The 26,474-nt window shown below is 46.1% G+C and overlaps 1 protein-coding gene and 1 long non-coding RNA gene across 2 annotated transcripts in view; both read left to right on the top strand.

Annotated features, from left to right (window-relative positions):
- The first annotated feature begins 3,754 nt into the window (after positions 1-3,754).
- Positions 3,755-18,453, top strand: LOC144149929 (uncharacterized). The gene is made up of 3 exons (XR_013318391.1): positions 3,755-3,994; positions 14,828-14,904; positions 18,386-18,453. It is a non-coding gene; the product is annotated as an uncharacterized LOC144149929 (long non-coding RNA).
- A 6,132-nt stretch (positions 18,454-24,585) lies between these two features.
- The window catches only part of LOC144148949 (lipase member H-like), a 43,630-nt gene continuing 41,741 nt past the window's right edge, over positions 24,586-26,474 (top strand). The window contains exon 1 of the mRNA XM_077680474.1: positions 24,586-24,706. The gene's annotated coding sequence lies outside the window, so the exon portion shown is untranslated. The remainder of the gene's footprint in view (positions 24,707-26,474) is intronic.

The raw sequence follows: 26,474 nt of genomic DNA, 5'->3' as shown, positions 1-26,474 counted from the left end.
TTATTTAGCCAAGCAAATCGTGTCCCGAATGTTGAAAAAAGAAATGGAATTTATTTCTAGGATTGCTTGCGATTTCTGCGACCTATTCATTAAAAAAGGCAAAGGTAAAAGTTCAGGACGTCGACCGTGTGAACAGCCCAACGCATTGGCGGCAGATAACTATCTGGAAATCAAGTAACGCACCACGCGCTTCAATTCTAAGACAGCCTTTGGTCTTAATTTTGAGCAGCCATGAGTACTCACTGACACAATAAATGTTCTGCTTGAATGGTGTCTAAGTAAAGAGACTAGAAAACGTATATTTGTATCCCCCATTTTACACCTTTAAGTAAACCAATGTGTTGCACTCACAGGTTATAGGAAAACAGACTCAGGGCGATAGGGTTATCTACAAACAGTGCCTGTGGTGATTTGAGAGAGGTACGGAGACCTGATGTAAAGTACTATCTGCACACTTTAAGTCTGATTGAACCCGACCAAACACGAAGTAGGAATCTCGGGATATAATTACAGTAGGTGTGTGAGCGCTCAAGGCCTCCGCCAAGATAGCTCTGAGTATGTGTCTCCTCAAGGCGACTCGAGATTGCCTGCATAATGTGTAAGGCCGATAGTAAATTTAAGGTCTTCTCCGTATCCAGGAATGCACCGCTGTCTCGTGTCACCGTGAGGGACGAGGCAGACGCTGATATCCAAACTATGTACAGTTTATGTACAAGAATATTTACAGGACATATACAAGGGAGCAAAGCGTAGCCCGCGGTGAGGCTTAGAAGCTTGCCGGCGCAGGCGGGACTGTCCCCACGACCTGCAGCAAGTTCGAAAGCAAAAGACCCCCTTAGTCTCGCCGGGCTCGACATAAATACCCTCGGTGAGGGAAGGGGAAAGGTTAAAAAAAATACAATAAACGGCAAAGCATGCATTGCGCACTATCCGAGGTCGGCGACGAGTTCGGCGACGCACGGGGAGTATGCCACGTAAGGTGGTGAAAGCACGTCGCGTCCTTTTGTCCCCATACGGGCGTAACAGGCAGACAGACAATAACTTTTTTGAAAGTGCTGAGGAGCACCACCGCCGTTGGCCCCTAAAAGTATACGGGTGACGTCTACATCGCTTCCGCAGCGGCCCCCTGCATCCGGCGGCCGAATTGCCAGCGACCCACTTTGGAGGATAGCGATTTCCCCAATCGGCGTCGCAGGGGAGGGTGCACGCAGTGCGGGGACGTCTGCGCTCGGACCCCGCTCCTTCCACACCAAAGGGGTTTGTCCGTGCGCCGCTCTGCCTGTTCCCGCGCTCACCTTGCGTACAGTTGGCCTAATTGGCGGCGGCCCGTCGTCGGATGTGCGCCGGGGGAAGGAGGGGGGCGCTGCGGAACAGTGAACCTCGCACTCAAACCTTACAACGATAGTCTTTCTTAGACTACTTAAAAACGAAAATTTTGTCCCGTCTGTCTGCCATCTGTCCCTCGATTCAGCCGCCCGGCCAGCAGTTAAAATAATACTTGCACGAGTATTTTATACGGGTAAAACCTCCCCAACGTATAAATATTATACTGTATTTCATACGGTCCAAGATTCTTGAGCAAAAAGAAAGCATTAGACCTATTTGGGGCGAACTATCAGTACATTACTGGTACTTGTAGCGTTCTTTTATTTAAAAGTAACTGTGTGCTCGATTTTCGCGATCCCAGATTGGAAAAGCGCGCTGAAAACAATGTTTAAAAATTCCATACAAAAAGGACTCGTTAAATACAGCTGTTGGGTAAGTTGGTGCATTATGACTGAAAAAAAGAGCGCGACTCGGGCAAGCGCTCACTTGCAACTAACGCAAGTGGGCGCTTGTTCTGTCGTTCTTCATTTGTGGACGTTGTCCAAGTCGAGCTCTATTTTCCAATAAAAAAAATCACGCCATATCCACGGAATGAATGATGATAAGTGGGGCGAAGCTCGAGAGGGGGAGATCATCGGTAACCGTAACTCTCCCGTGAAAGTTCGCCCATTACATCATTAAGAAATTAAGACGTAAGACTGTGTGCGTACATTGTACAAATCAACTTTCATTTTCGGAGTCAATGCTCCCAGGCCCAGACCTGGTGAAAGACCCCGCGCCATCGAGGACTACCCCGCACCTCACCACAATTTGTCACGTAGGATGGGACACAACGGTAAAGAAAGAACTTTTATTTAGGGCGAACTTGTGCCCGAACAAGACGAGAGAAAACGAGCAAAGGTCCTTGCGTCTCGTTCGATCTCCGAGAACGACTGCCTGCGTTCGTGGCGTGATCTCTTGCGTGATCTCCCCCTCGCAGTGCACGTGCGCTCGCGCCTCCGTTGGCGGACACAGACAAGCTCGCGCTCCCAGTGCCGAGTTGGCGCTGCTGGTTGCAGCCGGTTCTTGCGCGTGCAACGCGGCCCACTTTGCGACATCTCCGAAAGCATGTGGCGGTCACGTACCACGAGACGCAAGGGATGGACAGACCCATGGCTTTAGGAGCTTCGCCCCTAAAACGGCTCGCTCCCGTGCCTACAAACCTCGAGGCAGCGTTCCAAGGTCAACAGCAACCAATGGTTCCGATAGGTGGCGCAAGAGCAGTGCGATTGCGAGAAGTGGGCAGGCCTCCACCTTGTTTATCACGGAAGGAGCGAGACTGGAGGGGAAGGGCGTGGGACGCTAAGGCGTGGAGGAGAAGGGTTGTATTTGCTGGTGAGGTGCGGCACAAGGCTATACCGCCTTCTGAGGACATTCGCAACGAATTGAGCGGATATGCGGCCAGTATGTTTGTCTGATTAGGTCCTTTCTACTGTTTAATAAACAGATTTACGATGTTTCCGACAGAAATAAAAATTGTTCCTGATACGTTTGCGATAAACGGTCGAAACTACTGTTGTAATGTAGATGCTTTAGATACCTTGTGTTAACGAAGAATATCAGTAGGCGCTGTACGTTACGACTTGCATTAATCGTTTCGCTTTGAGGTGAAGACAAACGCTCTGCAGAACGCATGAAAGGAGCAGCGGTGAACGAGAGGTTCGAGGAAATAACTGGCGTTCCCGGCTCCAGAAATTGCTGCGGAAATGTGACGTAGGAAAAAACTCCTAATGGTCGGGGCCATTTGCAAATTTACCCATTAAATACTTAATTCCCTTCAGCTGCTCTAGGAGGGATGATTGCTAAAAATGACATAAAATGCTCAAAGATGTCTCAAAAAAACATTAGACTTCCTTACTAACCAAACCGTGACTCAGTTCGGAAGAACGACATGTAAGTTACTTTACAAATAAGTTTAGGCCATTTCTAAGGTTTCATATGATTACTTATTGCATGCCATGTTATGGATGCAATTATCCCATTGCAGTTGAAGGAATCGCCACCACTTCGATTCCTTAAAAACAATTGCCACTTCGTACATCGATACACAGTGCGTGCCGTATCTATTTGTTTTGATTTAAGCGAGTAATCAGCTTGGTGACGTTTGTCTGTCTTCGTCATACGGGGACGGTGTGACCTTTGTACATGCTGCAGTAGATCCGAGAATAATTTTTCATAAGAAAACATTGCAGTGATCTTTTTACTGTGCGCAAAAATAAGGCGAAACGACAATAACAATCCAACCGCGTAGTAGCTCTTCATTCGGGCATTGCTATTTGTTGTTGTAACATTTAAGTAAATTCCGTCTGCACGTCAGGAATAGCCTGCTTTGATGGTAGAGTGAATATTTAGGAGTTCAAAACAATTATTGTTTCGGCAAGTGTTTGCTGAAGACCACCACACCGGCAGCTGTCCGGAAAAGGCGGCCGTAAAGTTCGCCCATATATGTGAATCGTCCCCAAAGGAATTTCTCCCGGCACACACCGCGCCAAAGCACGTTCGCCTAAGTGCAACTTTCGAATTCACACAGTGTGAGCATTGTTGGATTTACAAGAGTAAGGCATAATAGTGTATTCTGGCGCGAGTTGAATTCTTCAACCCGAAGACAGAAGGCTCAAGGCGAACACAGGTACATTTTAAAAATGCATATTTTTGGAAATGCAGGTCGGTATTGCATCGATTTTCTTAAACAATTACCCAGACCAGTGATGTTCCGTGCGGGGAATTTTCCCTTTTTCGGGGAATTTTCAGCTGCAATTTGTTACCAAAAGGGAACAAGGGAATCTGTAGTAGCAGCAGGGAATTTTATAAGCCTTGTAGTAAAAAAGAAAAATAATGTCAGTACAACAGAACTCGCATTATTTATTACTTTCTTTTCTTTTGAAAAGGTCCGTTACGCTTCGTTGGATTTATGTTCAGATATGCGGAGTCGGGCTAACCTACTAAAACGAAGGTAATGTCCTGCACTCGTAAAACAAACCCCATATTTTATCCGTACGTTGCGAAAAGTGTGCCGCACCACGTGTGTCGAAAATCTCTGACCTTTCAGCCACAAGCATCTCAGACCGCTTCCACTCCAGTTCATAAATCACGAGTACCCAATGAGAAAGACCAAGTAAAGTGTGAGGAGGTGGGAGCTGAAGGGCTGAAGCCTTTCCGCTTGTATTCGTGTGCCCCTAACTCCGCGCGTGCTGTCAACACGAGATGGCGTTCGCAATCTCTCGTTGGTTTTTATACGGGCAATTTTAACTTGAAGCTTTAGCATGCCAAGCAAGCATGCTGCTTGGTACAAAACGCGCAATGCGTCGTCAAATGCTGCTAAGCGGCAGATGTAGTCGAATTTAGTTCACGGTGATACACTAATTCTCTGAACCGCATCTGCGTCCGGAAACACAGGTGGACAATGTAGGCATAGGGGGCGCTGGCCAGCGCCCAAAACCAAACAGGAATCCGCGTAAAGATCTATCAGCTACAAAACGAAAATGCAGGGAAATTTCCAGGAATTCTTGAGAAACTTGCGGGGAAAAATGCTACAAAATAGGGAATTTCTGAACCTAGACTTGGAAATTATTCGCTCCAGTAGGAAACATGACTGACTACGACTGGCATTTGTATTGCACGGAGTATGCTAAGAGTGTTTTGTGGCACAGTGTGTACTTTTTTGTGGCTAGAAATAGTAAACGTTTGTTAGAGCAAAATGGAAGAGAGTGGGGGTGAAGCGTCGCTAGTCCAGGATACCTCTTGACTGGGCCAAACTCGATGGTGCGAGGAACCAAGGCCCACTGGCGTGCCCGGTACGGGCTGGTCAGCTCGGTCGCCCACTACTCTGGGGTTGGGAAAAGGGGTGGATTAGGGGAGTGGGGACAGGAGTATACCAGGCGCAATGTGGTTAGTGGTGTGCCACAGAGTTGATATGGGCGGAGGTAGAAAGTGGGTGTGACCTCGTGGAGGATGACGTGATTGTAGTCGGTACCGGTCTGAAGGCGGCGATAGACGATGGCTTGCTGGATGGTGAGGGTTGTATGTGGACGGTTGTAGGCGTGGCTGGTAAAAGTATTGTGAGATATAAGAGCGTTGCACGTATAAGAGCACTGCACGGGCCTGAATTGTAAGGCCCGGGCCTGGCCTGAGCCCGCTTTATGAAGCCCGAGCCCGACCCAGGCCCGGAACAGTTAAGCCGGGCCCGGCCCGGGCCCAAGCGTTCATAACTCAGTCTGGCCCGAGCCCAGCCGAGGCCGGGCCCGGTTATTTATTTTTAACCCTGGGCCCAGCGTTCATAACTGAGTCTGGCCCGAGCCCAGCCGAGGCCGGGCCCGGTTATTCATTTTTAACCCTGGGCCCAGGTTTTGACGCTGAATAAAATTTGTGCATTATATTTGGTTGAGTGTCTTCGGATCGGCCAGTAAGACGGAGCATCTAGCCGGTAAAAGAACGTCATGAACTGAAATGCAGAAAATTAGGGTGAAGTAGTGCACGTACAGGTAAAACAAAAAGTAAAGGGAGCACGGCTTCGTGAAATTAAAATAATTTCTATTTTATGCAGCAGCCAAAATAAATAGAGAATGTCGGGCCAAATTTTATTTTAGAATCACTCTGTTGAAAAGTCCCTTCGAGGTTGCTGGCTAGGCACATGGCGGAAAAATCCCTCAAAATCTCCAGCCCGTGTTCCGTATGCTTCTTGTTTCACCTGTACTTCAGCTTGTACCTTTGTTATACCTATACTACACGAGTATTTGAAACGATATTTGAGTCAAATGGCCTTCGAAATTTAAAATGCCATTCGAAATGGAAGGAGTTCCGCCGATCTGCATGACAATTATCGAAGGCAGCTGAAAACTTCCGCGTTCGCCCGCCATGTTCCAGTGTCGGCTCTCCTGGCCAGTTTCGTTCCCGTAAAATCACGAAAAGTTTAATTTTAGAGGTCAGATGGACCAAAAAACAGTGATTAGCGATAAAATTGATTATAACCTAAATGCACGAGCAAAACTTGCACAACGTAAGCAGTATTTTTTCTGTTTTTGCACAACCGGTGCTGGGAGTACCAAAGCACTTTGTAATTGTACACCAAGTGATAGAAAACAACGACAAAAGCAAAGATCGAGCTCTCTCAAAACCAAGTTTTACTCATAATTAATTATTTTTGTAAATACGGCATGCAGAAGCTGCATCCGAGAGTACAAACGTTCGCATTTCAATAGTCTTCGAGGTTCTCAACCGTGGGTTGCCGGGCTCTTCTAGCTCAAACGGCATTTCAACCAAAGACCTTTGAAAAACGCCGTGTAGCAGCTGAAATCTGGCATTTGAGTCACATGGCATTCTGTTCAAAGACCTTCAAAACGCTCGCGTAGTGCGGGTCAGGGGCGTTCCTGCGGGGTGAGAGGATCACTTAATTAACCATTGCTGGGGAACGTCCGGGAACGCAAAGCTCCGGCTGCCGCGCGGGCCGCGCCATTCCTTGGAAGACCTGAGTGTGCGGGAGTCCCGACGATCGTGATGGCGGTCTCGTCGGGTAGACCCTAGAGGAGAGGAGGGGCTCAGGGGTTAGACTCGCCGGGTAGAAACGTCATGCTTGCTGCGAGTCGGAGACAACAGTTGTGTGGGGAGATTTGCGGGGGTGGTGGCTGCGAAGGCGATTGCCAGAGCTACTGCCGTCGTTATTTTGTTGGCGTGCGGGTGGCGGTCCTGGAGATTTGGTGGTGTGATTGAGGGTGACTTAATTGTTGCGTCGAGTGTGGGAGTCATAGGCGACGTCAGTGCAGCGGACCTGGGCTTCATCTAGCTTCCGCGCGCTTCCCGACGACCTTGGTAGAAGGCGGGAGGCGTATTGGGTGGTATGGGGGAGACGTGGTGTGGCGCTTGAAGCCAGCTGGGAGACGGTGTGACCGGTCTTTATTTGGCGGCGTATGGTAGCTGAACTTGTGGAGAGCGGCTTGAACAGTTGGTGTGAATGTGATGCGTTGAAGTTGCGGGATTTTGTGCAATGGAGTCTGTAGAACGACGGCCGCTTCCGTTCTTCACTACAGCCCCGAAGATTTTCCTGCGCTACGTTGACGACTGCTTTTGCATAATTGAGAAAGAAGATTTCGACTCGTTTGCGCATCACTTAAACTGCATTGAAGGTTCGATTCACTTCACAGTGGAAAAAGGAAACAATGGGGGATTGCCCTTCCTGGACGTGCTAATCAAACGGAATGGTACTAATCTATCTTTTGCTGCGTTTAGAAAAAGCACGCACACGGGAGTATGCTTAAACTTCAAGTCGGTGCACCCTGCAACGCACAAGTCCGTGGTGTCTTCTTTAAAGGAGCCATGAAGACAAAATACAAGTTGGGTTTATTAGAAAGACTGCGTAGTCCCGATAACAATGATACCAATATTATCGCAATCTTCGAACAAATAACGGAGATATTAAAGAAAACGTGTGAAGCAGTCGCGACTCCCTAGCCAATTTCCCGCAACTTTTCTATGACGTCACTGAACCTTGTTTGTGCGATTGGCGTCCGCCTAACTGACCTGTCGCAACGACACATGACTGGACGTCTGTAATGGGGCCTCTAGTTCCGTTTGACCGCATCACTTCAATGCTAACGTGCAGTTAACGCACTGAAATTCATGTTTTATTGTTGGCCCGTATGACGTCATTCTTGCTCATAACACGTCACTGTGGCGCAAAATTTGAAAGTTTTTAAATACTTCTTGCTTCTTTGTCGTTAAAAAACATCTTTTGTGGCTGTAATGGAGCTGAATGAGATACTGAATCCTAGTTCTTTCAAATTACACGAAGTTGTATTTTCTCTTCATGGCTCCTTTAATGCAACGTTCCCTCACTATCTGCTCTACGGCTGCTGACCACTCGGCTGACGTCCAACGTGTACGTCGCGACCTGTCTGCAAGCGGCTACCCAGAGTCCTTCGTGACTTCGGTTGAACAGAAGTTGGATGGCGCCTCTGCAGCCTCGCAAAATGCTCAAAAAGATGCAGCATTCCGTACGTGCCGGGAGTGAGTGAGGCTTTGGCTCGAGTCCTGCGCACGTATGACGTGCACGTTGCCCACGTTCTTACCCAGAAGCTAGAGGCACCTCTTGTGAAAGTGAAAGATAGATTACCAAAAGAACAATTTCCCGGTGTTGTATACGAAGTGCCTTGCGCGAACTGTGATAGATTGTACATAGGTAAATCTGGAAATTTCGGAAGACGGTTAAAAGAGCCCTGTAATTACGTAAAGAAAGGAAAAGTGTCCATTAATGCCCTCATGGAACATTCACAATTGTCTAACCATGAGATATACTGGGGAAAGGCGCGTGTTTTTGACACCGAGAAGGACTTCGCCTCAAGGCTGTATCTTGAATCTATAATGATACAGACGAACAAGAGCACTCTGAACCGCACTAACAGAAATTTTCCCAATGCCTACGCAAGGTGTTTAGGTCACGTGCCTAATACTACTTAGACTCTTAGCTTTCTATCTCTGCTTTCTATCTCTGCTTTCTATCTCTGCTTTTCGGCACCCCGTTCGGGGTGCCGAAAAGTCATTGTTTTATTTTTATTTTCTCTTATGGTCGGCGCCTTCTTTATTATGTATTTCAATGTCCTTCCCGACCAGACGGGCATCCGTCGAAGCCTCGATTTCATAAGCATATTTTGTAAATTCCCAATTCACTCACACACAATTTTTCTTTTGCCCAATCATAAACCTTAACTCCCTCCCCACATTTACTAGAAGTCCGAACTATTTATCGCTCTTACTTTTTTTAATGCGATAGGACAATCTGTGCGTGTCACATGACGCCTGTCTATAGGGCAAGAACGACTATTTAGGAATTTTAACAAGGACGAAGAAAAACTTGGTTCTACAGTGAAATGCAGCTGGTTAGTGCACGAGGTCCTCATTCCGGGACTCCGTTCGTGCGTCCCGCGCACATAGCCCTTTCAGCCAGCGAAGGCTTCTTACTTAGGTTCGATCTGGAAAGTTTACTCTTCCACTGTTTGTGTTGGCAATTACGTTAAATCTGGGTTGGCTGGCATGCCCAAATTATATGGTAGAATGTAGCTTGGATATCCCAGTGATGATATAGGGGCTTGTATATTCTGGTGGTAAATAGCGTGTAGATGTGTGGCGTTCGCAAGCCTGTTTGTTTGGAGTTGTCGTACACTGTAAAAACAATCCACAATTTCACGGATATATTACGGACTAAACAACCGTTCAAATAGAGAGCCGAGTTCAGTTCCACACAAAATGGACATAAAACCCGTAAGGTTACGGAAATACGCCCTGTTCCTCAAGATACGGACGCTCCCTCTGTTTTATGTTTACAGAATTTACTCTTTTCCGTGCGATACACGCGTAAGATCCGTTTTGAGTAAAATGGGAGCAAATATGTTTTATTTGTCAATCCTCTTGGAAAGTCACTTTCCCCCAAATGACCTTTACGAAGTGGCACGTACCAACATGCGAAGACAAGGCGTGTAGGCACGTTAGTCCTGAATTTATCAGGAAGCAAGATACCGGGAAATGTGATCGCGTGTTAGAGAAAGGCCTAATGATCGCAGTACAACCCTCGGTCCGACCGGTTGAACTCCTAGCTGTACTGAAGGCAGTTACTCGTTTGTACTTCGTTCATGTCCGCTTGTCGTCCACTTTGTCATAGTGGCTGCGAGTTCACCCTGCGGGAATTTCACCCTGCGCTTTCGTTTTGCGCGTTCCTCTAAAAACTTCGGTCGATATGTATTCCTTATTCGTTATTGAACCTTTCGGAGCTCCTCTTCTGCTCTTAACTGAGCTGATATTTTCTACAGCGGTTGCTGGTCGCACACGAATACGCAGTTTGCAACTCCGTGAAACGAATGGCTACCGCTGCGAATGGCCGAAGCATCGTAAGCCGGAATACGGATTACATTAACGCTAGTGCTTAGTTGTATGCACTTCGTAGACCTGAGTATGTTTATTATACTCTAAGAACTAAGAGAATAGAGCCGCATTTATTACAGCCTGGATGTTGTCGGGGCGCAGTTTTCGCTTCTCGATCGCTTCCCGACAACCATTCGGCCCATCGGCATTGTAGGGTCTACGGTCACCGAGTCAGTCAACGCACGCCAACAAGCTAGTACCATTGCACCACGCGGACATTCGATCGGCCGACGTGCTTGTCTCGCCGCCGGCGTCGTGTGACAAGGCACTCTGCGAACTGGGAAGTCGGCGTCGCCGGCGTGTCGTCGTCGGGTCGGCCTACCCAACGCGTCTTAACGAGAAGCGTTGTAATAGAGTAAAAAAAGATAAATGTGGACGAACGCAACACTGTTAAGCGTACTGCACGAAGCGCTAATTAATCAAAGGCGCCGCCGCGACCCGTCGACGCTGAGCAGACAGCGGTTCTTTTCGCCGAAAGTAAGAGAAAAAGGCGTCCAATTGCAATATTTCTGCCTCGTGTCGCAAAAGGGGGAATAAATGGCGTACTTGGAGCAAGATGGCGGAGCCCAGAAACATGCAGGAAAGGGTGGAAACGTGGCACCAGACTTTGCAACGAAAGTGTGAGCTTTCCGCTGCACGAGAGATTGACGGACTCTGGCTGCACGTAAAACTGTTATACTTGGCACAGCTGACGTTTACGACCCAACCTAATGATTGCGGTAGTTCATTTAGTTTGCTCAGAACACCTTTCAGGCCTTCTTTAATTACTTTAACATGGTAGTCTTGAGTGAGCCCAGGTCAATGTATTAATGCAATTGGCAGAAGACGTAATTCATGTTTGAAAGTAGCTACCCATCAACACAAGCACTGTGAAGTTGGACTCATGTAGATGTACGACAGTGCAGTTTAGGCAATACTGTGACGCTCCAAAAACGTGCACAGACATGAGGACACTACAAAGGGTGCGCATGCCTGACTGTGCACACAAACATGCACGCATGTGCTTGCACAAGCACACACACAGACGTGTCTGTGCGTCTAGTGTGCTTTATGGGGATAAGTCTGCACAGTGCCAACCAGGTCGGCTCTGTGGCATGCAAGGGAAGCGGAGAGCTACATGCACATATTATATACTTGGGCTGATTGTAAAGCACAGCAAAGACCACATTACTCATGCGTTTATGCAACGGGAAATGATCGGTAAAATAGGGTGAAGATGCTATAATCGACTATATTTAGAGAAAATCTCCAAGGTGGAGTAAGTTTCTGCAACGGAAAGTTTGACATCCACCCGAATGGAGGCGTACAGCTACAAAGGAAAGCTATGCAGATTTCTCGAAAACTTCGAAGGTAAAGAAAAGTTTGTACTGGAGCACTGCAAAGATTTTTTCAAGTGAAAAGTTTTTGAGAAAGCTGTATGCCCTTCCTTTGTAGCCGTACGGCTGCATTTAGGGGCTGTGAAACTTTACTCGGCTGAAGATGTTTTAAAAAGAGAAATTCTACACATACGTCACTGACAAGTCAGTGCACGTGTTTTTTATGTCATTTAATGCTGAAAGTTGGGCTGGTTGGTGTTGACTTAGAACCATTTTACCAGCGAAAAAAGACATGGACGTAGAAAGAAGCAAACTAGATAATCGGTAGACTTCAACTGAACAGGTTTACTTGGAACGCGTAATATATGGTCACGCTCACACACAGGGCTAAAAAGGTGTAAAGAACTTACAAATGGTATAAAGCAGTACACAGGCATAGATGCGTGTCACCCCAGACAGCGAAGCCACGTCACGCGCATGCGCTCTTGCAAAAAGCTTAGCTCCTCCGCCGTAAGAGCGATGGAAAGCACGATGATAAGTTATCGGCTTCCCTGTGAATATGGAAGGCCTCACAAATATATCTTTTCACTTGGTCGCGCCCGCTGCCTAAAACACTTTGAAATGCAGGCGTGTGTCTCCCTCACCTCGTCTCAGTTTTTAGCGCTCTTGTCAATTTGCAGCGTTTCTGCTGTTTCATGAAGTGGGTAGTTTCTCTGTGAACCCAGAATTTTGTTCCGACATGACGGATACACTTTCCAGCAAAATGATCTAGTACAGTATGTAGTTTCCTAGTTACGACTCAAACATTACCTAACTGCCGGACTTTGTTATTGTGGTATTTGTTTCTAGGCACTGGCATGTGGACGCGTTTGGAATCTCAAGGATAAACATGGACATGGCCGGTGCACTTATTGGAAAACAAAATATAATTTCATTGTCAACCAACGGCATTCATTGGCGTCCAAGCCAAGAGCTGCAAATATTTAACCGAATACACCATGGAATCACATAAACACTGTTATATTTTAGTATTAGAGAGCTTACTTTTTATAATCTACGACACGGCATTGCACTCTTTTGCCTTTTGTATTGAAGACTTTGCGTTATCTGAAGTACTGAAAAATAAGGTAGCAATACACAAGATTGTTAAATTGCGGAGCCTAATATTTTTTATTTATGAAAAAATGTAAAAGCAATACGGTTGTTCTGTTATATTACGGACCTCACTTTTTGTCATTCAAGGAACGGCGTAATAACAATACGGTGCGACCGTTATATTATGGATGCGACATTTTCTCACTAGCGGAAAGTTGTAATCGCTATGCGGTGAGTCCGTAAAATGACGGCCGAGATGTTCCGAAAATTACGGACTGCCAATTTTATTATGGTTTTACTACACTGCCGAATGTCTGTTTTTAAAGTTCTCTTCGTTTGTAAAACTACTCAAATGTGTCCGGCAACGTTATACCAGCCGCTTTCTCCGTAAAATCGAACACTTTTTAACAGCGTAGGTAACCTCCCCTGCAATAAAAACCATTAGGAAAACCAACCCCAGGGAAAGTGCAACTACGATGTGCAGCATTTTGTTCTACCAGGAATTCAAGGAACGTCACGAGCGCGCAAAGCGTATTTTTAACAAAAAAGATTAATGTACTCAGGCCATTAAATAAACTACTGTAGAGGTGCCCCTAATTCTTTCAAATTTTAAATATCAATTCGCAGCTTTTATAACCATCAGGTGAGCTGAAAACGCGCCAACAATGCTATTCTGCGCTTGCCTAGGCATTTTTCCATAGATTGGTGATGAATCCACGCACTGTACTCGGCTCGCACAGTGTTCATAACTTTCGCTATATCAACTGCAAATTCTAATCTTCTGCGGTATTTGTCTTTAAGCACAACGTGCAATATTCTTGGCACTCCGCTTAACACCTCTAGTAGAGAGGTAACACACGTGTAGTAAGTGTACTCAGGAATCCTGAATATAAAATAAAGGGCTAAGGTTTTTACTGCTCATCGCCATTGACGTGCCATTTTAACGCGCTAGCGTTATTAGGCTCATTTTTAGATTACCATGTTCCTGCTAGCCGTACGCTATCAGCCGTGCTCATCAAGCGTCCACGAAAGTACTTCACCGGTGATAACAGGAAACTACAACCGAGGCAGCCAGATACGAGGGCTCGTCTGAATCGGGATTGGCCAGCAGCGGCAATTACATTGTGGAAAAGAGGACAATGATACTACCGTCCTACGGCCGAGGCAAAAGAAAAGATACCCGACCTGAGAAGGCACTGCGCGTGCGCGCTGCAGTTAGTTGCTGAGCAGACACGGTCCAAACCCGTTTCCGCAACTTACGCCTCCAACCGAAGTGGCTATCCAATGAATTAAAATGAAGCCGGTTAGGGTGCCGCGATTCCAGCGACCTCTTACATATCCAGACATATCGAGGCCCCCTAAAGCCTGCAATGGCGGCCAAAGATTAACGCCAGGCTCTCAAAAATCAAGGAAAGCTGACATATTAACCGCAAAATAACTAAAATGTGTCCCAATGCAAAACAAAACCGAGTATATACAGCGCCTAATTACGCGAAATTTAAGCTAACAAAACTTTTCGCGGTCGTGTCAGTTTCTGGAACTGCGGTTGTCAGTTTCTGTGGTTGTCAGTTCCTGGAACTGTGAATCATAAAAGCGTTCGAACTAGTGCTGAAAGTCGGAATACTACCAGCTGAATGCAAAATACAAGCAATAGTTTTAATCTGAAACAACATATTCAGTTACGTAGTCCTCGAATAAGCCTTCTGCCACTATGCCCCTGTCTTCGCGGGAGAGGCGGAGGTCTTGTGACATTTTCGCACCGGAAAGTTCCTGCAAACTATCGAAGTTTTAGTTAAATATGAAGAAGAATTTAAGTTTATCGTTCAAATCTGTTTCTTTAAGGTCCCTATCGCGAAATACGAATTTGCCTAGCTTTCCCTACGAAATGCTACCTTTTGTTTTCAATTAGTTTGTAAGCAGGGATCGAATCATACGACTAAAATGTTCGGGGAGCAAACAGAGCAATCTGAAATTTCGTTAATTTTGTTTTCCTGAATGAATATAAGGGCAGGGAAATGCCCACTTGGTTGTTTTATATACAGCAGCTTCAAGATGTTTTTCAATTCGAAAGCTCATGACCTGTGAGATGTTCGGGGTACTATATTGAGCAGAAGAAATACAAAGTCTTCACGTTTTATTTTCAGGTTCCAAGGGAAAGGAAGCAACATGAAGTTTCGATTGGGAACTTACACATTTTTTGGTAGATTTCTTATTCTGCTAGGTATGTAGAACCAAATTTTGTTACAAAGTGCTTTCAATGTCTTTCTACGAGTTATTTTTTCGGAAGCATATATTGTAGTGAAACTTAAGGCGAGCTTGCTGGGTTGTATTTACGGTGGTAAATGCGGGGCTTACTTAACGGGCCCACTACAAAAAATGACACAACTTCCAGTGCAGAGAAACAACTGATGCATTATCCCTAACACACGCCACAAATACACTGAAGAACCACCGCAGCGCCACTGCAAATGTGCAGAAGTGTACGTGTCATAAAAGCATACAAGCCAAATAACCCACACCACCACGATAAACAATGCCATACTGTTATAAGCTTGTAAATTTCGTTTCCATCAAATTTTGTTTTACCCCGTGCACACTTCGGTTCATGCGGGATGACTATGATACAGTTCTTGAGGCTTTGTATGTGTTATTTATGAAATGAAATATCAGTTACTAGTGTTCCCTAGTGTCCGTGTCTCTTTCTTTGTCCTTCTGTGTAGTGCAGCCCCACGTTTCCGCCATGAGGTCAAAATGTTTGCATCCATAAGATACCATTTTTCTCCTCTTCGGGATCCAAGGAACACTTTGCTTTTATGAGAAAGCAAGCGATGGTTGTTGCGCATCTTTACTGATATAAGACCGTAAATACATGACTCTAAACCTAGCTTGTGGTGTAAATGTGGGGATACATTCTTAGCAGAAGTTTTCTGAATAGACGCGTCAGTGAAGCCTAAGGTCACAATGTCAGGAATGACGTCACTTCTGGTTATGTCCCTTTCAATGAAAAAATTTTGATATCGACCGTCCTATACCACATATTTCTTTTGGCAGCAATTTCGAGTGCCCCAGCAGAAGCCTCAAGGTGACAACTTTATTAACACATCGTCAGTTTCCGAACCTCTTTGATAGCGAACGCATGGACACGGGGGTTCATGTTACGTCATTATCTTCATAGTTGTCTTAAAGTTAACTTTTCGAGGAACGGTTGCTATTGTTTGCAGCTCTTTTCTCTTTCTGGCCAGCGTTCGTGGAAAGTATAGACTATCAGAGTGTTCTCGGCAGAGGGATATTTTTTGGAAGTGGTTCGTGCCATGTGAGATCACCACTTCACGAGCTCGCCGCACTATTAGGCGAACTGGGAATGTTCTTTGAACGCAAGGATGAGCCCGAAAGAACAGCGGTGATGCTGCACTTTATTGGACAGTTGTTTGGTTTAAAAATTGTGGTATTAGCTTACTGAATTTAGGGGAAGAATGCATGGTCCACTGCCTGTGTTTTTGCGGGACATTTACACGCATCTTCAACGATAAAACAGGCCAAAAAACGCTGTCTCCATCCCCCCGCTATTTTGCTGATAACTGTTATGCGGCACACCGGAAATCCACAGAAGTAATTTTAGCGGAACGCTGTAATCTGTAACGTGAAAAACCAGTGCGCGAACTAACAAATCGACAGTTGCTGTTAAATGGGTGAAAATCAGGTTTCATGCCTGAGGCAGCGTGAGGACACACTGTAAATACTGTGAGGACATTATCGTAACATGTACCATGACTGCTATCGCCACATAGTATTTCCTGTTCGGCAGCCTGATCATATAACCTAAACCTGTAAACTGCCTCGACTTAAAAATAATAGCATTGGCTAAGCTGAGCAACCAAACAACAGATGAGGCTTCAAATATTCCCCTTTAGAACCTTTAAAATCGTTTAACAAAAGCTGAATTCACCAGGCTTCTCACGATTTGTATTCTAAGAGTATCATTTTGTGCCAAGCTGTCCTTATAAAAAATTTTGCACTTAGAAATCTATTCCCTTCTGAAAAGATGCTTAAATTCAGGAGTTATTGGAAGTGAACTTTTCGTATTGTTAGTGTGGCTGGGAAAGTTATGGTATATTATAAGCTGCTTATTGTTGGTAATGTTCGCTGAGAATCGAGATGTATTTTACTGTCATATTACCGCGCAACCTTATTGTAATTTGCCACATTTCCACAACGCTTTCATGCATGTGTCAGTTGTTATTCGCATACCTTGTTTGCATTTTACGATGAATGTAGTTTTTAACGTGCATTTGTAGCAAATTTCATTTATTGCAGGATTTGTGGTTTCGGGGAACACTTGCGGGACAGTTTACGGTCTGTCCAAATTTATAAATGTGTCCTTCGCGGAGCGAAACTGTTCAAATGAAGAATATTGCGTCCGCACTATTATTTACTTTTTCTTGCAAAACAAGCTGTGGTTGTTTGGTTTGGAACGTTATGCTTGCTTCCTTTGGAGCCGCTACAATTTACCGTCGTTTGCAATAAAAAAGGAGCCATCAATTTCCACCACTAGACTCTCGCTAGGCGCCGTCTGCCTAAAAAAGGTTGTGTGTGTCCTCCATTCTACATAAAAGTTGCTATCCCGTATCTGAAGATGAACGAAATGAGTTCTTCCGGCCGAGTGGCCAGCGCAGCACCGTTACTTCCAAATGTGACATGATCAAACACCGGCAAATCGCAAAAGGCAGCCAATCGCATAGCCTCGTGACCTCGGGTAGTGGTCGTTTGGTTTTTTTAGATGCGAAGCATCTCATGGTTAGGGCTATGTCCCTCCCTCCGCCGTGCGGCGTCCACACCCCCACTACGCATGATCGGCTTGCTAAACGCCCGGTGGTGCCTTACCCTTTAAGGGCTTTTGGAGCGACAGTGTTGCCGGTGTATTCCTGGGCCGGCACGAGACCAGCACGCTTCACGCGCCTTCGACGTTTCATCGTCGTCGCCGGCGGCGTGCGTCGGCGAGTCTCGGCGGGCCGTGATTACATGCAGCCCACAACCATCCGGGAAACGTGCGTCGACGTCACCTTCAGCAACTTAAGGATTCATCCCCTACAACAGCCCTTGACTTTACATTTCACAGACCATAAGGCGGTCATTATCAAAGCGGAACGCCAACCACAGCTTGACGTCACCTACGTTGAACATGATGATGATAATGCCTAAATAAAGACAAACTCATACCACGTAGAAAGTCTCTCTTTCTCTCTCTTTAATGCCTCTCCTCTCTAACACCCCCCCTCTAATAAAATTACCCCATCTTCCCTTAGGGTAACTCTGAGTAGTACGCGAGGCGGCCATGGGGCCTACGCAATTTCTCATTTCTTAGTTCCGGTAAGTGGAAAGTTTGGTAGTTACCATGGAAACAAAACGGTAAATGTAACGGTAGCTACGTACCTAAACCTAATGGAAACGACGAACTGAAAACTAATGGGCACTTGAATCGACCGCATGGCTGCTTCGCATGCTACTCAGGGTTCCCCTACGGGAAGATGGTGTAATTTTATTTTTTATAAAAAAAGGTTCTCGTGTATGTACACACGAATTAAATATTTTTGAATTAGGCGTCGAGTAAACTATACAGTAATACACCCTCCCCCAAATGTTTTTGGAAAAGAAATTTAGAAGCGGAGAGTTGATTTGGCATAAACTATCGAATTTTGTTGCAGGACTCCTCAACCTGGCCCTTGCTACCGCAGGAGATTTATTTGACGAAAGGAACTTGAAGGAGGCAAGTTGTTACTTTTAAGGAGCTTATAATTGGGATTTCATTTATATTAGAAATATTGTGACGATGAGCGCGGAGTTTACTTCCAGTGCATGGTGAAAATAACATGAAGTATTCACTACCACCCCTTACTTCATTGTGTGATCAATATTGTCACAAAGTCAAAGACGACGCAGTTGCCTTCAGGGAAAACACGTTTATTGGAGCGAACTTGTGCTCCCCTAACAACTCAAAGAATACGCAGGCGGGGAAGCAGCAGTCAACAAAGTGACGTGTGCAGGCGAGCTCCGGCGATTCGAATGCCGCGGCGTCTGCTCTGGAGGCTTTTATCTTTCGGCGCGAGTGTTTCTGGAGCCGTTAATTTATATTCAGAACATTGTAGACCAGACAATGTAGATCAGAATTAGGCACTATTCTGGGCTAGTGCCGTTAGGGCGAAACAGTCTGCTTATCTGAAGGAGATAGCCCGTGCGGCATAAAAATAAAGAATGGAACACGCGCTTCGTGGACACAGATAACAGAGCCAGGCGTGGCCGGGCGATAAAAACAAACAATAAATAAACAACCCCATACATGGATCGCGGCACTACCCTTCCCTCTAAGAGTGCATCGATGCGATGCTAAAACAAAAGACAATCCGAACAAACAACAAAAAAGTTCGTCACTTGCATAGTAAGGTTTCAAGCGAACCACGTGGACGAGTTTGGGCCGCGTGCGTCATCGTGACGTTCCGGAATCACCATCGGGGATCACCTCGTAGGTAAGTTGGCCAACACCTCGTAGAATCTGGTAGGGTCCGAAATACCGTCGCAGAAGCTTCTCACTGAGTCCGTGTCGTCGGACGGGAGTTTAAACCCAAACACGGCCCCCTGAGTGGTACTCGGGGTCTCGGCGTCGGAGGTTGTAGAGCCCGGCATCCACCAGCTGCTGGTCCGTTGTACGAACTCGAGCGAGCTGGCGGGCTTCCTCCGCACGCTGAAGGTATACTTGGACTTCGGAGTTGAGGTCGTCGTCTTCTACATGCGGAAGAATGGCGTCAAGCATCTTAGTCGGCCGTCTTCCGTAGACAAGCTCGAACGGCGTCATCTGCGTAGTTTCCTGAATAGCCGTGTTGTACGGAAACGTGACATATGGGAGCACTTCGTCCCTAGGCCTATGTTCAACGTCGACGTACATTGACAGCATATCTGCGATTGTCTTGTTCAGACGTTCTGTTAGTCCGTTCGTATGGCGGTGGTACGCCGTCGTTCTTCGATGATCCATGTTGCTGTAGCGTAATATTCCTTGCATTAGCTCTGCAGTGAAGGCCGTTCCGCGGTCTGTGATTAGGACTTCAGGGGCTCCATGTCGCAACACAACTTGGCTTGTGAAGAACTTTGCGACTTCTTGTGCAGTCCACCTCGGAAGAGCGGCGGTCTCTACGTAGCGCGTCATGTAGTCTGTCGCTACGATAATCCACTTGCTCCCGGGATCGGGCAGTAGGGAACGGGCCCAGAAGGTCCATTCTAATCTGTTGGAAGGGCCTCGATGGGACGGCGATTGGCTGCAGAAGTCCGGCGGGTCTGGTCGGTGACGTTTTTCGTCGCTGGCAGTCACGGCAGCTCCGGACGTAGTCGGTGACGTCGGATGTAAGGCGGGGTCAGTAGTACCTCACCTTGAATTTTCTAATTGTGCGAGCTGTGCCGAGATGTCGGGAAAAAGGGTCGCCATGGCACGCTTCCAAAATTTCGTCACGAAGGTCTGCGGGGATGAGAAGAAGATAATTTGTTCTCGTTCCAGGGCTGAAATTCTTCGTCACGAAAACGGAGTTTTCCAGGCTGAATTCTGGTCGGTTGCGTTTGAAGGTCCTAGGCACGCCCACCGCCCTAGACGGCCTGTGGGGCCCTTCAAAAATGGCGAGCCAACACATCGCATGGTGGTCTATCACTACCTTGAATGGTCTACCATACACTTATGGGCGAAATTTTGAAATCGCCCATATAATAGCGGGGCACTCTTTTTCAGACGCTGAGTAGTTTTTCTCCCACTTCGACAGACCACGGCTGGCAAAAGCGATTACGTTTTCCCAACCGCTTTGTTGTTCGATGAGGACAGCACCCAAGCCTGTATCACTCGCGTCCATGTGCATTTCCGTTTCGGCGTCTTCGTCGAAATGAGCGAGCACGCAGGCGGTTTTGCAGGCGGTTGCAGGCGGTTTTGCAGCTCGCAGAATGCTTTTTCTTGGTCATTTTCTTTCTTTCAACAATCTTTCAATCTTTCAAACAACTGGAACAGCCAGCTGCTAATCCCCGACAACCGCGAAAATGCAAGACCAAAACAAATTACAGGCCTGGGGGGCTGTCGGCTTTGTCAGAAGGCATTACGGTTCCCGGTAATCGTATGTAAGGTAATACAGTTCTTATAACCTTGCCGAACGCTCAAAAGTATTGGATCACATCACTTTACGTTGTGATGACATTAAAGTATGCAACATGCACTATGAGTCGCAAAAACTGTAGGTTGAGTTCTAAATAACCTAGTGTGTGCATTGACGCGTGCTGGGTTTATACCAGGCTTCTAACCAGTATAAAGGCTTATTCATCAATTTCGATTCCTGTTATACTGAAAACCCGCTCGTAATCTATGTATTTCCTTGGTTAGTGAGTATATCACACCTTTAATGTCGTAATCATGTCATAACTGTTCGGGTTGAGAGTCAGTTCCTTATGATAACGATGACCACGATAGAAATTCGAAGCCCCAAAAAGCCGCCTTCCTGTACTCTGGACAACGTTGTCTTAGGCGCGATCGCGGTGGCTTAGCACAAACCTTGTCGCTGTATTTGCATGTGAATAGACAACGCATGCTGCGGATATATGCACCTTCTTGCCCGCAGCCATAAAGAAAGCCAATCTGTGAATAAGGGAATGTATGCCATACAGCCTGAAGAAAACATCCAAACCATCTTTAAGAGCCTCCCAGACATCCCCAGACCTCCTAATAAGACGTTTGTGAAGGGGCCGAGAAATTATTGCGTTGGGCACAGAAAAAAAAATAAAAAAAAAACATTGATCGGATACAAGTCAACAACAACGATATAAATAGACGACAGCCGCTTTATTTCCTCCTGTGTGATGCGTGTGTGGGGGCCCAATCCTTTGTGCGTAGTCTTAGACTGTCTGGTCTTCATAAGAGCATATCAAAAACACCGTAGGAAAGCCTCCGCACTTTCAAAACTTATAGAGGAGCTCTGAGCACTGAATCCCGCAAAAAAGCTAGAAAGGACGAGTTACACACGATCTCCTGACCGATGCTATGAAGAAAGGTGTTCTCTCTCCCCTCGTGCGTTGCAAACTTGTGCGGGATACAGCTTGAGATTATTCAGAGGTGTCAGAAGCTCACTAAAATAACTGAATTACTCGAAATACGCTTTTTCATGCACTAAAACATCAAAGCGGGCGATTTGTATCACAGGCACTGCTGCCCCTCGCAAGCGGAGTGTACCAGACGATAGCGGCGCGAGTCCCTAAGCTGACGTCAGAGTCATGGGGGCGGCACTCAAACATCTCACCAGCAAGCAGTGCAGGGAGACATGGGATGGGCATCCTTCGAATTGAGAAAAGCACAGAACAAACTATGTTTTGAAGAACGACTTAGAAATATGGATGATCAGAGATGGGCGGCCAAGTTGTTACGGTATCTTTACATGAAAAGCCTGGACACACAATGGAGGAAAAGAACCAGAAGGCTCAGGACAAAGTATATGAAACCTGGAAGTGCAGGGGAAACGACCAAGGCAATAAAAAATGAAGTGAAAGAAATAGAGACAACGACCTGGAAAAAGAGAATTGATGCGAAGAAGTCCTTAGATATCTACAGGATCGGGAAACAGGAGATCACAAGGGAAAAATTATTCGATAGTACCAAAGTTAGTGCATTGCTTTCTGAAGCCCGAGCGGGTTGCTTGCGGACAAAAACGCTTATCCGCGAGCCGGTACAGGAAGAACTATGCGCAGGCTGCGGAAATGAGCCAGAAACCATGCGACATATTGTAACGGAGTGGAAAAGTATCCGTCCAGCCCTGAGTGATGGAGCCATCCACCTTCCGGAAGCCCTTGGTTTTAAGGTTAGCGGAAAAGTGAACTGTACAGCAGTAGAGGTTAGTAAAAGAAGGTGAGAATGTTCGTGGGAAAAGAGCAGAGAACAGTCTGGGAAGACATGCGAACAAAGAAGTCAGACTAGCACTAAAATTTTGTAAAAGTATTTTCTTTTTATTTTGACATTATTTTTTATTTATTTTGTTTGCATTTTTTTGGCAAAGTGCTTGTACAGTGGCGCTTCGACTAAGGCCGCTGTGCAACGCCACCCCGTTACAAAGGGGAAGCCACTAAGCATCATCATCACCGCCAATACCTCACGGAGCCCTCGTATTTATTCCACTGAGGGTCGACCTCCTCGCCCTGCCCGCGCGCACACGTGCAGTCGGGTCTACGTACCCGCCGCTGTCGCGTCAGGGTACGCTATCCGCTATGCTAAAACTCTCAAATATTGCGCTTTCGTATAGTCGGATTCCCTCAAAGCATTGATGGACTCTGGTATAGCCTACGCTAAGATAGCGTTAGCGTGTAGCGGAACCCGAATGCACATGCGAGGGATCGTTTCCTTCGCAAAACAGGCGATTTGCTAGCGTAGTGTTCTTGTGGTGTCGGGGCCTCCAGCTGGACTGGTAGGCGCCACTTGAATATTCCCAGGAGGAAATGGAATTTGTGGGGATGAGATATAGCGGATGAGAATTTTTGCCGTAGCCTATCCGTAAAACATACTTGGTGTTCGCTCTTTATTACGTTAGATACATACAAGAAAATTTCGTGATACCGCGTAATGTTTTAGGTAAAAACGATTAGAGCATACAAAAATCATACAGCGACATGCATAGAAACGGACTTTGATACAACCTACCGGCTACTTCATTCAGTGCAACTGAGATTTTTTCTGCTCATACCAATACATATATTACAGATATTTAAAGGCTGCCCCATTAATTCTAATCTTGAAGGTAAATGCTTGCTTGTTTGATTGATTAATTGTACGGTTTAACGCGCAGACGCAGCGCAGGCGATAAGGCGCGCAGTAGTGGAGGGATCCGGATTAATTTTGACCACCTGGGGATGTTTAACGTGTTCCGAAATCTCGTACAAAAAGCTGAATGCTTGCTACTGACGTTCGTATCCAACCGCCCTTATGGGTGGAAACAAATACAAGTAGGCGCATTGCGTGGATACAAAAGGGTGATTAAACTTGAACCGCACGCACGCTTGCACGCACACGCACACGCGCGCACACACACACACACACGCGCGCGCGCACGTGCACGCACACGCACACGCGCGCACGCACACGCACACACACACACACACACACACACGCGCACACACACACACACACACACACACACACACACACACACACACACACACACACACACACACACACACACACGCACGCACACGCACGCACACGCACGCACGCACGCACGCACGCACGCACACGCACACGCACACGCGCACGCACGCACGCACTCACGCACGCACACACTCACACACACACACACGCGCGCGCACACACACGCGCGCACGCACACGCACACGCATACACAGACTCCCGAGCGTCGTATGACAATTTGTGTTCAAAGCTGTCCAGTTTTTCGGGCCGCTTTGCAATATAAATAATATGTCACTCCGGATTCCGCTTCGAATCCCGCAACCACTAAATTTCGCGTTTGTGCTTTTATTTTATTGCCACTGTTGATTCTTTTTCTGGACCATTTTTTGGTCGTGATGACGCCAGGGGCCGCATTTTGGCTTAATTGGGAATTCAATGGTTTCGTACTGTTTCCCACAATGTCACATTGTTTAGGTGAGGAAATCGCCGTTTAAAACGTACCTCAAATGCCTAGTTCAACTTCATATTTTCATTACGGTGTTTCCATTATACTTGTGCGTGCAAGTATAGACGCGTATACCCTTTATACTTCCTTTATACTTGCGCACGCATACAATTTGTGCGTGCAATCGTGAAATATACCTGTGCCTATATATAAATTAGAGAAAAAATTACTAACGAAAACCATTGTCTTGTATACTTCTGTGTATTTCAGGAGAGTCGAAGTTTGGACGATGGTAGCAGCGGATCACAAAGATCACCATTTCCTGAAGCAAGACTCCTATCTTTGGTAAAGTGGATTTGGCCGGTGCGATTGGCAGTGAACTTGGCGATCGCGAAGGTAAGTAGAAAACCTTGTTTCACCAGCTTCGATACCTACTAATTGATGTGCACTCATCGCCCGACAGCCTAAGGATTTATCTGAGGTCGTGAACCTCCCTGTTGGACAAAATGTTTTTTGCCGTGTCCTAAGTATTGCCACAGGGACACAGCCTGTATCTAGTCTGAATGTATGGTGCAAGAAAAATAGCCTAAGCCGGATATGTTGCGGAACTGATAATTTAGTTGCTTTAGTTTTAAACTACTGACAAAGAGAATGCATAGAAAGCAATGCCACACGTGGTGCCGAAACCACTGGGGATATACAATTTTCATGATAATGGGGCAACATTTTGTACAATTTGATTACTTAGTAGGCGTTTCTTATGCCGTTACGGGTGAAGGTAGACGGTGTTCTGTGGCATAGAAGTTGACATCGTTGGCGAGTTTGAGTCGGTGAACGGTTGAGTCTTGGTAAAGCAGCAGCTGTAATTGCAGATGTTTTTGTGAGAACTACACTTAATCTTTTATTTTAACATATATTGATAAAATACTTTAACGGTTTTGCCGCATGTAGGTGCGCAGTTAAAGAAAATATTCGTTTGTGGCTGTGGGGCCAATACAGTGGGTTATTTAGCTGCTTTTAGGTTTAAATTTCAAGCCGGTTGGATGCATAATTACACGTGAAACAGAAAGTATTACCCAATGCACACAAATACATAACATATCAATAGAGATAGTCTTCACTGGCACCCTATACATTTACGTTTTCAAATACAGCGAAAGCTCTGTAATTCAAACGTATTTTTTTTTTAAATTTAGCGATAATTTAAACTGCACGATTTGGTCCGACTAGTCTCTGTAGAAGTCGATGTACTTAAAATACCGTTCAGCTGAACGCCGCTACGTTCTTTTAGGGATGATTCGAACTACCCGCCACAGCGCTGGCGGCTGACAACCAGAGAAACGTACATTTTGGCTACACACGAGGCTGTGTTAGTCCCGAAACGGAAAGAATAAGCGAACTCGACTGAAAACTCCCATGGCGTAGGGCTTGGAAGGCGCACTCTTTACGGAATATGCCAATGTGGACACGAGGGTAAGGGTGTGCGGTGCGCTGACGGACGAGCACATCATTTCTCAGGCCACAAGCGCAAAAGCTGTCGTCTCGTTTCTAGTAGCGACGACGAGATGGACGACCCAGTACCAGTATGACCATCTGTTCGAAAGTGATGGAACTATCCAATACCGTTCGTCTCAGCTTCCGTTCTGATGAATGCGAAAGCGTTTTTTCTCCGCATTTACTCTTTAGAGAAAAAGTGCTGGCTGTCGCCTTTTAATCACTGACATTTTCAAGCATCAAATTGTTTAAAATTCCCTACTGTTCCTCAATCTCCCTGAACTGTTGGTATTGTTCACTTTCATTCGTTCGAAACTTCCTTAATTAGAGCAAAGATGATGTGCCCCTGCAGTTCCAATGAACGTGCTGTAACAGTAATGTCTATAATCTTACTGTCTGTTATATAAAGAGTTGGTCACCGAAACAGTTCGTCTATCCGTATTCATGTTGCTTCGAGTCTTTGTTGGAGAATCACCGAACATTGATTGGATGTTTGTTTGATACATGAAGTGTGCTTTTCAAAAGGTCTATCAGCACTGAAGTCCAGCATCTCGGGATCACATGTAAGCATCTACAGCGATAGAAAGAAAGCAAAACAAAAACGAACTCTTAATTTGGGGCTTTAGATTGGGATCTTTGTATACACAGACGCCCATGGAAAATGTCTTAT

Source organism: Haemaphysalis longicornis, unplaced genomic scaffold (assembly GCF_048455015.1).
Source record: "Haemaphysalis longicornis isolate Haplotype H1 unplaced genomic scaffold, Haemaphysalis longicornis Haplotype H1 scaffold_8, whole genome shotgun sequence".
Lineage (NCBI taxonomy): Eukaryota > Metazoa > Arthropoda > Arachnida > Ixodida > Ixodidae > Haemaphysalis > Haemaphysalis longicornis.
This window is presented reverse-complemented; position numbering and strand designations above follow the sequence as displayed.